The 13,950-nt window shown below is 45.7% G+C and overlaps 1 pseudogene; it reads left to right on the top strand.

The window, feature by feature from the left end:
• Nucleotides 1–12,549: 12,549 nt before the first annotated feature.
• LOC127209269 (60S ribosomal protein L23a-like) lies at nt 12,550–12,958 on the top strand (annotated as a pseudogene).
• The last annotated feature ends 992 nt before the right edge of the window (nt 12,959–13,950 follow it).

Here is a 13,950-nt window from a genome sequence, read left to right as displayed (position 1 = left end):
TGAACCATGGGGGAAAGGTAGACAGTACTAAAAGCCACTAGGTCAGACCCTCATTAGATATTCTCCTTACTGGGGATGCTCACAAAATCCAGCCTCTCATGGAGGAGCTGTCCAGAATTGATGGCTGCTGGGGGAGGGGGAGTCTATTTTCTTCTGAATCAGGGGTGTGGTCCCTGGGAAGTTGCCCATGCTCCAGCACTGGCAGCGCTAAGAGGACTCAGTGAGTTTTAGAAAGAGCACACAAAGTTGTAGGGAAAGGGGTAGGGAGCGAAGGGGAGAAGCTGGAGGGGAGGGAATGAAGATAGGTTTGGTCAAAACACATTACATGTATGCATGTATGAAATTCTTGAGGATTCAAAACAAAAAACAAAAACCCTCCCCCTTCCTGATTTTGATAACCTAGTTCTCCCTTCCTTCCAGCTTGCCCTCCCCATCCCCCACCCCCACCTCTGCCACATACTGCTGTACTCGAAGGTGGAGTGTGGCCCCGCCCACCTCTCCAGGCTCTCAACCCACCCATTCTCTTTTCTGTTCCTGCACTTGCACACGTGCTGTTCTCTAGACGAATAGCATGCATAGAATGTGCTCCCCATACCATCACAGGACCTGCAACAAAGATGGGGTTTATCCATTTCTCTGTGAAAACGGTGCCAAAAACATGAGTCTGGTTGGAGCTCAACATTTCATTTATATCTTTTTTTCCCCCAGGTGTGGTCTCACTGTATGGTCCATGCTGGCCCGGGCTCACCCTTCGGTTAAAGTTTCCTCCTCCCAGATTGAAACAGTCTATCCTGCAGGAAGCTCTTTAAGCAAGAAGGTCAGCAGCTCAAAATAGCTTCAGGAAGTCCCTGGAACTGACCAGATTTACAAGCCTCCTCCCTACCAGATTAAGCAATAAAAACTGAGGGTTCTCCCTCCGAAGATGGAAGCTGAGCTTCATAGAAGACTTGCACCATACCAGCGGTGTTGAAGAAGAAGAAATAAGTCTAGCCACCTGGAAGAGGCATAGACCAACTGAGTCACTTAGAAAGGATACTTTCCAACCTGTTGAGCCACAGGCTGTGCAGTGTGCTCCAGGTCTCCAGCTTACTGGGATAGTCTTTGGTGACAAAGCCATCCTGGAGTCATTTCTGGACATCCTGGAGTCTTCCTTAAATAACCCAAATAAAACTCATTGGCTCACCAAATTGGACTTCAGTGGTATCTGTACTTTGGAGTGCCGTGGGTTCCCTATCTGGGGTAAGTAGATGTGTGTGTGTGTGTGTTGCACCTCCCAGTTAAAGTTTTGTCACATGACACTTACTGCTCAGGCTGGTTTTGAACCCATGATCTTCCTATCTTGACCTACTGAGTGCTAGGATTTCAGGAGTGCATCACTACACCTTGCTCATGTACTCCTTGATAGTGTTAATTAATTTAATAGAGAGTGCATTCTACCATGTGGATAAATACATATTAGGGAAGGAAAGGTCATCCATAAAGCAACCAAAGCTAGATAAAGAGTAAGCTTAATAAGTGTTTAAGAAGTGATGGGAACACGTGCATGCATGTGTGTGCATGCATGCGCATGCGTGTGTTCAAATACTCAGGACCAACCAAACAAAAGGACCACACTGTAAGAGTAACATCACAGGCAAGTTTCTGGTAATGAAGAGTATAAAATCCAACTGGATTGATTCTGAAACTTCTGAAACTGACTCTAAAGTTCCCCTGGGAGGAAATGTTAGACATTAATAAAGCTTATCTAATACTTGGGAACATGCAAGAATTGAAAGCTTTAAAATGGAAATATATCCCAGAGACAAGTACTGAATTAAAGAAAATGGTATCTATATTAATATCTTGCAATAATGATTTTAAGACAAAAATCATTAGATAACGAAGAACCCTAGGAATTTAGTAAAGTTGTAATATACAACATCATTCTAAATACTTATCTGACACAGGGAAGCACAGCCACATACCAAAAATTAGTAAGAAATAAAGCCAGAGGTGTTGGTTTGGCTTAAAGAGCCAACAGGAATGTGAGTGGCAGATGTTTGTATGCCTTATCATATGAGAAAGCTGAATTGTAACGTTCAGAAGGCTAGAAAACAAGAAGTAGAAACCGTGATTGCTCTCTTACATAGGCACACGTGTGATGCCTGGACCCACGCAAGGATAAACTAGGGGGAGAGGTTGCACTGACGGTCTGCTTCAGGTACGTGTTCTGCCTAGCTTCTCCGAAACTTGCTCACAGCCATCAAACTTGGATGTTTTACCACAGAGAAGACAGACACAATCTGATGTCCATTTCTGCAATGATAGCAATTTCACGTTATCCAAACAAGATGGCACCAAGATAAAACTAAGAGCTGACCGCTAAGGAAGACCATCAGACCTGCTTTCTCATGGGTGTTGCCTAGGAACTTTCTTCTTGCATATATCTAAAAGGGGCCCTGGATGTTTTCCTTAACATGATGCACTGGGCATTAGATTCTCCCTGACCTTGACTACAGGGATGCTAACCTTCAGAACAATGCAACAGCGCCAGCTTTCAACCCCACAGTTTCTGCTGTATTAAAAAAAAATCAAAGAATCCCAACCCACCCTGTTATAAAGAGTCTTGGAAAAGGATGTTGGCTTTATGGAATTACAACCCCCAAGTGCACCAAAGTCCAAAGACCCAGGAAACCATCAGTGCTCCTACAATGTGTGTCCTGTCGTTTGTAGCACAGGCTGGCCTTGAGTTCACAATCCTCCTGTCTCAGCTTCCTGAGTGTTGGACAGATATGTTCCATTCTGCATGCCCAGATAAATTTGTCTTTTGTGACATCTTTAGAAGGAAACAGATTGTTTGTTATACTGATAAGGCTCTGCATAATTCAGAATACTGTTTCAAGGAAGGGAAATTAGCATGAACTGTCACCTTATTTAGAAGGGCCAAAAGTGGAAGTTATTGGTTACTGGTATTTAAACACACACACACACACACACATTTCTAGCTTCACGTATGATTTAGTGTCATTGTTCAACACAATCTCTAAGATTTGAATGATCTTTGGCTTTCAGGACTTTGGTTGGGCTGTGCTAAGTTTATCTTCACCCTCTAAGGTATCCAGAATGGTCCTCTTAGCTTAACCAGTAACTATGGCTCATGGGAAGGAATGTGCAGAAAAGCCAGACTTCTGACACACACTCCACTTTCGAGTGGGAGGCAGGCTCCAAAACTAAGCACACTATCACCGTAAAGAAGGATAAAACAACATTGGGTGGCCAAGATGGCAGATGTGCAGCCCAAGTTTGACAGAATGGATACGTGTGTAAAGACCTGCCTGCAAAGGGGCCCTGGAGGACTTCTCACACTTGCTATAGTCATCATGTTTCTTCCCAGAATGGAGATTTTGATCCTGGTGAAGACTTTCCCACACTCCTCACATGTACAGTGTGGGTTCTTAGATGTCTTTGTAATGTTCTTTAGCAGTAGAGGCTTTCCTACAAGACACACACTCTGAGAGGGTTTCCCTTTACTGTGACTTCTTTGGCACTGAGTAAGCTCTGTAGGAAAGTTGAAGGGCTGTCACAACACTTTATAAGAGTAAGGCAAAAAAAAAAAAAAAAAAAAAAAAAAAAAAAAAAAAGAGTAAGGCTTCCCCCTGTGTGAATACAGTGATTGTTGGCTAAAAGTCCTCCCAAAGTTTTTTTTCACATTCAGTACACACATAAGGTTTCTCTCCAGTGTGAATTTTCTGATGTCAGTGGATCATTATTAGTGAGAACCTCTCTACACGTGTTACATGCATAGGGTTTCTCCACAGTATGCTGTTTTTAAACAAAGTCCCAAATGTTCAATTTTACCAGTAAAGACTCAGGAGCCAGATGTTGGGGTGAAAGCCTACTAGATCAAAGAGGCAGATAAAACACCCCCCCGCCGACCTTCTTACTCAGCCAACATCCCAGAAGTAAAAATCCCTTTCTCCTTCTCCACTCTGTCTTAAAAACCGCTCAAACTGAATGTCCCTCCTTTCTACTTCCTGTGTGTCTCTCTATCCATCCTCTGGACTTCCTCTTATTCTCTATGGCTTTTTCCTATGTTCACTCCCTGTCAACTGGTTGCTTGCTCTTAGCCTATGCTTGACTTTATTTAGTCCTGTTTAAGAAAGTTCTCAGGTTAAAAGTGTGTACTAGGGCTAAGCCACACCACAACTAGAAACAGGGTTTTCCAGTACGCAGTCTTAGAGTACAGAGTGTGATTGAATGTCCTGCAACACCAGTGTGTACTCTCCTACTTATAACAAACTCAGAACTATTGGTAAAGCTGTTTCCACCCTCCACACATTGATAGGGTCTGTTTCTATTGTATATCTCATTTGCATTACCACTGGAGGCTACATGCCTCACACTGATAAGGTTTCTCTGCAGTGCACATTCTCTGATCCTGGATTAGTGATGGATTGCCATCGAAGGTCTTCCCATAGTCCTTATACACAAAGAATTTTTTTCACAGTGTAGATCTTGTGACGTCTAACACAGTAAGAAAAATACTCCTCACATTGGAAGGGTTTCCTCGAATAGTGGATTCTTAGAACCTTTCTTCAAATATCTGCCATAATGAGGATTTTCTGGTCCTTCCCATGTTCTCAAGTTTCTGGGATGTCATTTTTCATCAATCCACAGGACATCGCCATGCTGTTCTTTGCAGAAACTCCCTATGTTGATGTAGGCTTGCTGTCAATGTCAGTTGTGCTGGCTAGCTTTATGTTGGCTTGACAAAAGCTGGAGCCACTGGGGAGAGGGGAGCCTCAATTAAGAAAAATCCTTAAGATTGGGTTGTAGGCAAACCTGTAAGGCGTTTTCTTAATTATTGATTGATGGGAAGGGCTCTGCCTCCTGTGGGTGGTACCACCCGTGGGATGATGGTCCTGGGTTCTATAAGAAAGCAGGTTGAGAAAGCCATGCTGAGCAAGCTGATTAACAGCACACCTCCATGGCTTCTGCATCAGCTCCTGCCTGACCAGGCTCCTGCCCTGTTTGAGTTCCTGTCCTACCTTCCTCCCACTGGTCAACAATAAACCCAAGTAAACCCTTTCTTTCCTAACCTGCTTTTGATCGTGGTGTTCCATTAGAGCAATAGAAATTCTAATGGCGTCATCGGTCTTAACATCTGACGTAAGAAATAGAAAACATAAATGCCACTTCAAAGTTATTCTAGAAATGAAAGAACACAAAAAAATTATAGAGATTTGAAAGCTCTATACCATACCTACCTCTGCATCAGACTGCTGGGGGCAGGGGGGAAATGCTGTCAAGATGAAAATACTCAATACCACTGAAGCAGAGAAGAACCAAAGGACAGAACATAAGTGCGCACACCACGGAGCTGCCCAAGCTTTCCTAGGCTCTTGCACTTGAATGGTATAGCTTCCATGGTATAGTCTTCCTGGTATATTCCAGGACCTTTTAAACATATGCGCTACTTATAAGCCACTTGATACAGAATTTATACACACAATGTCAACGAGGCCTCCACTTTACATAGTGGCAATGGAATTGGTAAGACTCCGCGTCGGGAAATAAAAATAAGAGATTAAAAAAGCAAAAGCAATGGATGAGCTCTTGGCTCTTTAAAATTCCACACCCTGAAGATGCCCTGAAAGATCAGATACACTGCATTAAGGACACTCAGTTGTGTCGAGACAGCGAGAAGGGAAATTACAAGTGTGCATGAAGAACAGCAGCCCTCAGTGCACAGGACTGCCTCACGCACTAGTCCTGGCGGCAGGTCCGCATCCTTGAGATGGCAACAACAGTTGCCATATCTTCTCATCAGTCTCTCAAACTCATGCTGAGAAAGCACTGCTCTGATTCTGCCTACGTGGAAGGGGCAGAACACAGAGCACTTGGTCTCACTAAGGCTACAAAGTCCCTTCCTTAGTCTCATACTGGAGACAAATGACAGGCCAACAAGGCAGCTTCTGTGTTCCTAAAACTTGACATTGTGTCTTAGTTCTGGTTACTATGGCTGTGATGAAACACCATGACCGAAAGCAAGCTGGGGAAGAAAGGGTTTATCTGGCTTACACTTTCACAGTATTGAAGACAGTCAGGGAAAGAACGCAAACAGGGCAGGAGCCTGGAGGCAGGAGTGGATACAGAGGCTATGGAGGAGTGCTGCGAACTAGCTAATCATCATGGCTTGCTCAGTCTGCTTTCTTATAGAACCCAGGGCCACCAGCACAAGCATATCCCCAGCCATAGTGGGCAGGGCCCTCCACCTCCATGAATCACTAATTAAGAAAATGCCCTACAGGCTTGCCTACAGCCCAATATTAGGGAGGCATTTTCCCAATTGAGGTTCCCTCCTTTCAGATAACTCTAGTTTGCACCAAGTCTATGTAAAATTAGCCAGCATATATTGCAATACCTATTGTATATACGATGTTAGATTGACTTAGTTTCAGTATCCAGGTTACCTAAGGCCCCTCTGACGTTATAACTTCTTCTTTTGAGGGCAAGTGAATGAGTCCAGGACCTCAGAAGACAGGTCATGGTGGAGAAAAGATCTGAGAGTGCTGTCAGGCAAATAAGCAACAGTCTGGAAAGGAATGGCCAAGCCTTCTGAGACTCTGTGATCTGTCCTCGCGTTTCTCTTTCTTGCTGCTCGGTTGTTTGGCGTCATTCATCAAAGCTGGACGTTAGTCCTTAACTGACTGTCCCTCAACCAAGCCCCTGGAACTTCACTCACCACCAAGAGAGCTTCCGCCAGAAAACAAAGTGCGTGCGCACTTCAGACCAAGCCTTCTACAATGAAACCTATTTGTAAACACCATTCTAGTCTTTCATTCTTGTACTTACAAGGGGGGCAACAGGCCTCAATCTGTTTAGACACTGACACACCAATGACATCTCAGCGTACCCCTGCGCCCACTTAGCTGCTCCAAGTGTCCAGCAAATCCATCCACTCCATATACATGCTCACTCTGCCCCCATACCTAGCCACAGAGCGTGTGTACCATGAGTCAAGGCTGGTCCTCATCAGTTTAATCCAACCCCTCTACCTGACGCTGACGGTAAGCGCCATGCTTTAGGCCTGTTTTAAGGATGCCCAGCAGAGGGCGCTCGATGCCCACGGGGCCGGAGCAGTACATTCTCCCTCCTGAATAAGTCTTCCTGAGAAAGGAAGCTTCTAGAATCTGATGGCTGCTGCTGGATAGCTCCTTGGCTGTCACACCTAAAGAAGATGCCTTTTATACCTCTTCACAGGCGTCCATCTCCTTCAAGCAAGTACACCAAACGTAGGTGCCGTTCCACCTCACTTTTTGAGACAGGGTCTCTGCAGGGGACCTGAGGCTCACTGATGAAACCTGGCAGTCTGACCACCGAACTCCAGGGAACGCCCAGTCTCTGCCTCCCCAGCACTCCCATTACAGGCACACATGGTCCTACCCAGCATTTTGTGTGTGACCTTAGACCTTCATGCTCTCATAGCAAGCTCTGTGACTGACTGAGGTGTCCCCCAGCCCCTCTTCATAGCCTTCCATCCTCCCTCTGCCTCGGATCTCTACTTCCACCATCCCTCTTGCTCCCACCCTGGATGCCCTCCTAAATTGTTTTGGTTGTCCCTTACTGCTATGGCTACTCCCACGGGCACTATCATCTGCGGAGCAGCTGCGGCCACTTTTTTAGTGCTGCAGCTGCTGTGGTTGTCCCTGTCAGCAGCAGCCAGTCCTGTGGCTCTGCCTCTTCCACAGAAGCCTACCAGCTTCTCAACTCTTGCCCTTTCTTCTGTGAACTGAAACAGGAACACTATAACTTGCAAGTTAATGGGAAGCCAAAAAAGGAGCAATACACCTTGCAGGCCAAGGGCTCTGTTTGCTGTTAAGACACTTAAGCTCCTCCACAGGCTAAGGTTCCTCTCTGTAGCTAAAAAAATAAGTTCCTGTTTGTCCCGTGTTAAGTCCTTGCAAGTGAAGGTTTCTAGGTGTGATTAAGAATAGGTTCCTGTTTCTTAGATCTGACAGAAACTGTCTGTGACCCCACTCACGTCCTTACCCTTGCTCCCTCCATCTTTCTAACAATGTGTAGCAGCTGACTCTCTCAGTCCTGTTAACACCTCATCTCTCCTATCAAGGGGACTTCAAGAGGCCAGTAGAGGCTGCTCTCTTAAATGCTGACATACAGTGAGACTGCCAGGTGGCCAGTCCCTGGTGCACCCCGAGATACAGTTTGCCTTAATTGGGCAATTGTGGGTTTGGCCTTTTCTTCTTGTGATTTAAGACTTCCACTGCTCTACCATTTCTAAGCTCAGTGTGCTGGCTACCCCAACCCCAAACCCCAACCCATACCCCTACCCCCCTACTCCCCAGCCCATCCCTCATCCCCACAACTCCCCTACACACACACACACACACACACACACACACACACACACCCTGCCCAATCCTGCTCGGTTATCCCTTCTCCATGTTACCTGCTTGGCAACTTAAGAGAAGCCTTGCATTAGGCCTAACACTATGGGGGTCGGGAGTGTGGAAGGCTGTCTTCCATCTAGTTTAGGGAGTGAACCAAATACCCTGCTTCTATAGCCACAGGAGAAGCGTTTGCAACCAATCCCAGCCAACCTCTCATGGAAACAGAGGAAGCTTCATGTTTGCACTCATCATAGCATCTTCCTTTTAACAGCAGTCTCAAAGGGAGGCGATCCCTGTTCCCGAGTCATGGCAGTCCAGCTGGCTACTTAACTGAGAAGCAACAACCAAGAAGGATTGATGGGGAGAGGGGGGTGGGGTGGGGTGGGGTGGGGGGGTGTGAATGAGCAATGGAGGTGTTAAGTCACGAGGAGAAAGGACCAAACCCGCAATTGTTTTTTTTTTTTTTTCCTTAGTGCAGCCAAACTAGCAAGGGAAAAATCCAACAGCTTCCAATGAAAGAACCAAGCTGTCCCCTTTCCCAACACGCTTGCTTATTGATAGGTAAATGAACATCAGGAGTGTTCAGAGCAAGACCTTAACATTAACACAAACGGTGATTTAAAAGCAAACATGTCTTACCGGCATGTACCACCTGCTCAGTGCCTTGGGGAGGGGCGGGTCTACTCCCTGTACCCTGCAACTGAGAGCTTGGCTTCCTGTAGGTCCTGGCAGGATGCACATTACTGGCACATGTACAATCGGATTTCACCTCCGGTGCAAATTTTCTTTTTTAAGGATTTGTTCTGTGTATGTGCATGTGTGTGGCTGTGTGTGTGTGTGCCCATGTATGAAGTGCCTATAGGGTCCAGAAGAAGCGCTGGATCCCCTGGAGCATTGTGGGTGGTTGTGAGCTGCTCAGCATGGGTGCTAGGAACTGAACGCTGGTCCTTTGGAAGAGCAGCAGGCTCTCTTCTCTCTAGCCTTTCTGTGGTATGTTTTCTAAATTTTGTGTTTCTGGCACTAGGATTCAGTCCCATGAGCATCCCGTGACTTTGCTCACTTCCAGCAACTGGATTCAGATTATCAACATAGCCTTCCAGCTTTTGTTTTTCCTGTTATCATGCTTTTTAATCTATTTTATTTGGGGTTTCTCATACCTCTATCTCCCTTCACTCCAGTCCCTTCCAACACCACAACACCAGGTAGGAGAGAAAGAAAGCCCCTGGGGAGAGGAGGCTTAATTCTCTTTGGACTACTTCCTATTGGTTAGGGTCGTCGAGTCCCTTGGGCATAGTCCCATAGTCAGGATCTCTCCACCTTCTTCTCCTCATTAAAGTGCAACAAAAACAACCAGCAGTGAGAGACCAAAAGAATTAAAAACTGTATTTCAAGACCACTGGGGCAAAGTTTAAGAAACAGGCCTGAGCAAAAACCGGGCATGATGAGGTACGCCTGGCGAGCAGGCCACCCGTGTTGCATTCCTTTCCGCCCATAGGAGATAGGGTTGCTAGAAAACCGGCCCAGAGAGAGAACAAAGAAAACCAGAACTGTTTGCGATTTTGGCATCCTCTCACAACCAATCATTTTAGAGCACAATATACTCTTTCGTATCCCAACCAAATAGGCGCTCGCCAGGCTGGAACTTCCTTATTTTGGGTGCACTGGGAGGGAAAGGGACCTATAAATTACCCTCGGCTCAGAGCTCAGGACTCTTCTCGGGGTACCTCCACATTGGTGACCGTCAGAGCCTGGCTGGAGCTGCAGATAAAGATCCTCTTGTGCTTGCATCGGTTTTGTCTCCTGGTGGTCTCTCGGGGGTCTCGAGGAACAGGCATAACAGGAGCAGTAGGGAGATCAGCACCTTCATCCCATCAGAGGATGCCCCTCATCCCATCACTCTCTGGGCTCTGATATTTATTCCCTCTCAGAGTCCCCAGAATTAAAGTATCTGTAGCTGGCAAAGACCACACCCTTCTCAAAGCCCTGCTTGAGACAGCCTGTTGCTGTGGACTATCTGAATCAGCCCCATATTCCACAGCTGGAATTAAAATAAAAACATGTTACATAACATAACTCAGGTTTTGGAGTTTTGTTTTGTTTTTGGTTGGTTGGTTGTTTTGGTTTTTCAAGACAGAGTTTCTCTGTGTAGCCTTGGCTGTCCTGAACTCAGTTTGTAGACCAGGCTAGCCTCAAACACACAGAGATCCTCCTGCCTGTGCCTCCCCAAGTGTTGAGATTACAGGCCTGTGCTACCACCTCTGGCACATAACTGAGTTTTTAAAGAAACAAAAACTCCCACTACATTTTCCTTCAAGCTTTCTCCTTAAAATAGCAATGAATTATCTTTGTGATTTTGCTGGCTGCGTTTGAGTGCCCCTCAACAGGGTTCTTCTGAGCCACCCTTTTTCACTGGGTTCATTCCAAGGCCTTTCCCTCCACCCTCCCCCAAGAGCAGGTCCAAAGTCCCTATCTAAATTGTGATCAGTAGGTTCGTATCCTACCTTTCTTAAATATTTTATTTGGGGGTCTTTTGCAATGTAGCTCAGATCTGTGTGCATGGCAGGAGTCTTTAATAATATGAGCTGATGTGGACTCCCTCCCTGGGCAGAATTATTTTATTTTCTCCTTTGGGAGAACTTCTTCAGTCATAGTTAGTGTTGTCACTGTCAAATCACACTGTATTCTATCACGTGTGGGCTGAGGGGCAGTGGGAGAGAATTAATTCCCTTATCACACTGCCCAGTACCTTTCGCAAGCAAATTACTTTCATGTTATACAATGGCATCGTCTGGTGTTAGACTGAAAAACTTCAACTAGTTTTCTATTAACCGGAAGTTTTAGATCTCATGGTCCTTAACCTCGACTTCTTCCAGAGACAAGAAAATGTTGTTCTTCTCTGACTTGTAATTTACCACTGACTTTTCACATTATCAATCTAAAACTAATATAAGCTGGACACTTCTTAGAATACAGAAATCGGTAAGTCTGGATGAGCAGAGAACAAAATAAACAAAATTCGGTCTGCATAGGACCTCTGCTCTTTATTTTCTGAGAGAGGGTCTTATGTAGCTCAGGCTGGCCCCTAATTCACTGTATAGCTGAGGCTGGCCTTGAACTCTTGAACCTCTGGCCTCACTTCCAGAGTAGTAGGATTACAGGTATCTGCCACTGAGCCCCACCATAAGCTTTATTTTTAATACAAATTTATTCTTCATGGCTACTTCAAAGGGTATGGTCTGTCATGGTGGTGAAGGCAAGGCAGAGAGCATGTTGGCAAGATGTCCTCACATCTTAGCAAATCAGGAAGCAGAGGGTCTGGACAGAGGGACTGGGGCAGGAAGCAGGCCAAACTATCATCCTTCGAGACTCACCTCCAGGACCCACAGAGGCCAGCCAGGCCCTACGTCCTTTTCACATCTGAGGAACAGGTGTCCAAGTACATGATCCATGGAATCCATTTCCTGTCCAAAACATAACACAATTATATATTTAAATAATAAATTATTATTATTATTATACTTACTATAATTATTGTTGTTGTTATTGTTGTTGTTGTTGTTGTTATTATTATTATTATTATTATTACTACTGACTTCAATGTCTACTCATTGAAAACATGTACAGAGATCCTCCAGCACAGGGGCTTGACCTACATTTCTCTACAAGACAAGGTAATATCATTTTTCTATACCTTGCTTAGATCTTTCATTAACTAAAGGCCCTTGCTCACCAGAAAGACACTTGATGCTTGGCGGCAGCCTCAGCTTGTTTGCTAGCCTCCGAAGTTGTTCACTGGCTGAATTGAAGTTTCCTGGGGCTAAAGGAACACATGGAGGCTGGAGGGAGGTAGGACAGGAAACACCATCAGAACACTGGTTCTCAAGGCTGGCTGCATCAGAACCAGCTGAAACTGTCCAAATCTATGGTGGTTGCATTCTGCCTAGAGAGCACTAACCCTCAACCTGGTGATTTGAAATGCACACCCCAAGCTCTTGGACAGCCTTTAGCTGTGGCTGAAGGTGACCATCACTGGCCTCTGGTGGGGTCTAGGCTCCAGGGTGCTGATAAGTGTTTCTTGGAGCCCAGGGCAGCTGATTTACACAGCCCCAAGTGTCAATAGTTCAAGGGTTATGAAAAGCTGCCCTACCTTTTCTCCAAGATGGCATTGAAAGCTAAGAAGGCAGTGCTGAAAGACGTCCACAGCCACAAAAAGAAGATCTGCATGTCACCCACATTCTGGTGGCCCAAGACCTTGAGGCTCCTGAGGGAGCCCGAATACCCTCAAGAGTGCACCTAGGAGAAACAGGCTCGACCACTATGCCATCATCACATTCCCCCTGACTACCCAGTCAGCCATGAAGAAAACAGAGGACAATAACACACTTGTGTTCACTGTGGACGTCCAGGCTAACAAGCACCAGATTAGACAGGCCGTGAAGGAACTCTGTGACATTGATGTGACCAAAGTCAACACTCTGATAAGGCCTGACGGAGAGAAGAAGGCGTGGGTGCGGTTGGCTTCTGATTGTAGTGTTCTGGATGTTGCCAACAAGACTGGGATCATCTAAACGGAGCCCAGCTGGATAATTCTATGTACACACTTTTTTCACCATGAAAAGAAAGAAAGAAAGAAAAGCTGCCCCAAGCTCCAAATCATTAGGTATGAGCCCAGCGTAGGCACTGCATTTTTAAAAACCTTCCCCAGGTGATCTTAACATATAGCCAGGCTTGAGAATCCATGGCTAGCATCTGTTGCTATAGAATATTCCAGAATGTAGCAAATTTACACACACACACACACACACACACACACACACACACCACTGCCACTGAGTTTTTGAGCTGAAAGCTTTCCATTGGAGATTGGTTTGGGAGATGAAGGTGTCTGAAAAGAGACGAGCTCGTTGCTTGTGTTAATCAAGCCAGGGCATCCCACAACATGCATGATGTCTACACAGTTCAAGTTCTGTGGCTTATCACTCAGCTTGTGAGTTGGCCTCCCTGGCACAACTCAGGAGCATCATTAACCACAGTCAAGCAAAGCCATCCCTGGGAACCTTGAGACCATGGCAAGTGAGAGAAGCCAGGTACAAATGGCTCCCGTTTGTGCGTTATCATCCATTTACAAAAGGGTCTAAAATAAGTAAATCCATAGAACTTGGGAGGAGGGGTGCTGAAGAGAAGGCTCAACGGTTAAGAGCATGTACTGCTCTCACAAAGAGCCTTAGTTCCCAGCCCCCAAGTCAGGCAGCCCCCAAACCACCTCTAGTCCCAGGAGATCTGACTCCCTCTTCTGGACTCTAGTGGGGGCAGGGAGGTAGCACCTGAACTCATGTGCACATACACCCATACAAGCACACAAACATAATAATTTTAAATGTGTCTTTAGGAGTGGGAGTCAGCCAGTGTTTCCCAGAGGGGTCCCATGGGAAAAATACTTAATGGGTATAGAGTACCCTCTTGGGATTATTAAAAGAAAAATCCTGGAAATAAATAGTTGAACAGCATGTTGAATATATGAAATGCCACTGAGGAGCATTCTTTGAAATGGTGGCTCATT

This window comes from Acomys russatus, chromosome 26 (genome assembly GCF_903995435.1).
Source record: "Acomys russatus chromosome 26, mAcoRus1.1, whole genome shotgun sequence".
Lineage (NCBI taxonomy): Eukaryota > Metazoa > Chordata > Mammalia > Rodentia > Muridae > Acomys > Acomys russatus.
This window is presented reverse-complemented; position numbering and strand designations above follow the sequence as displayed.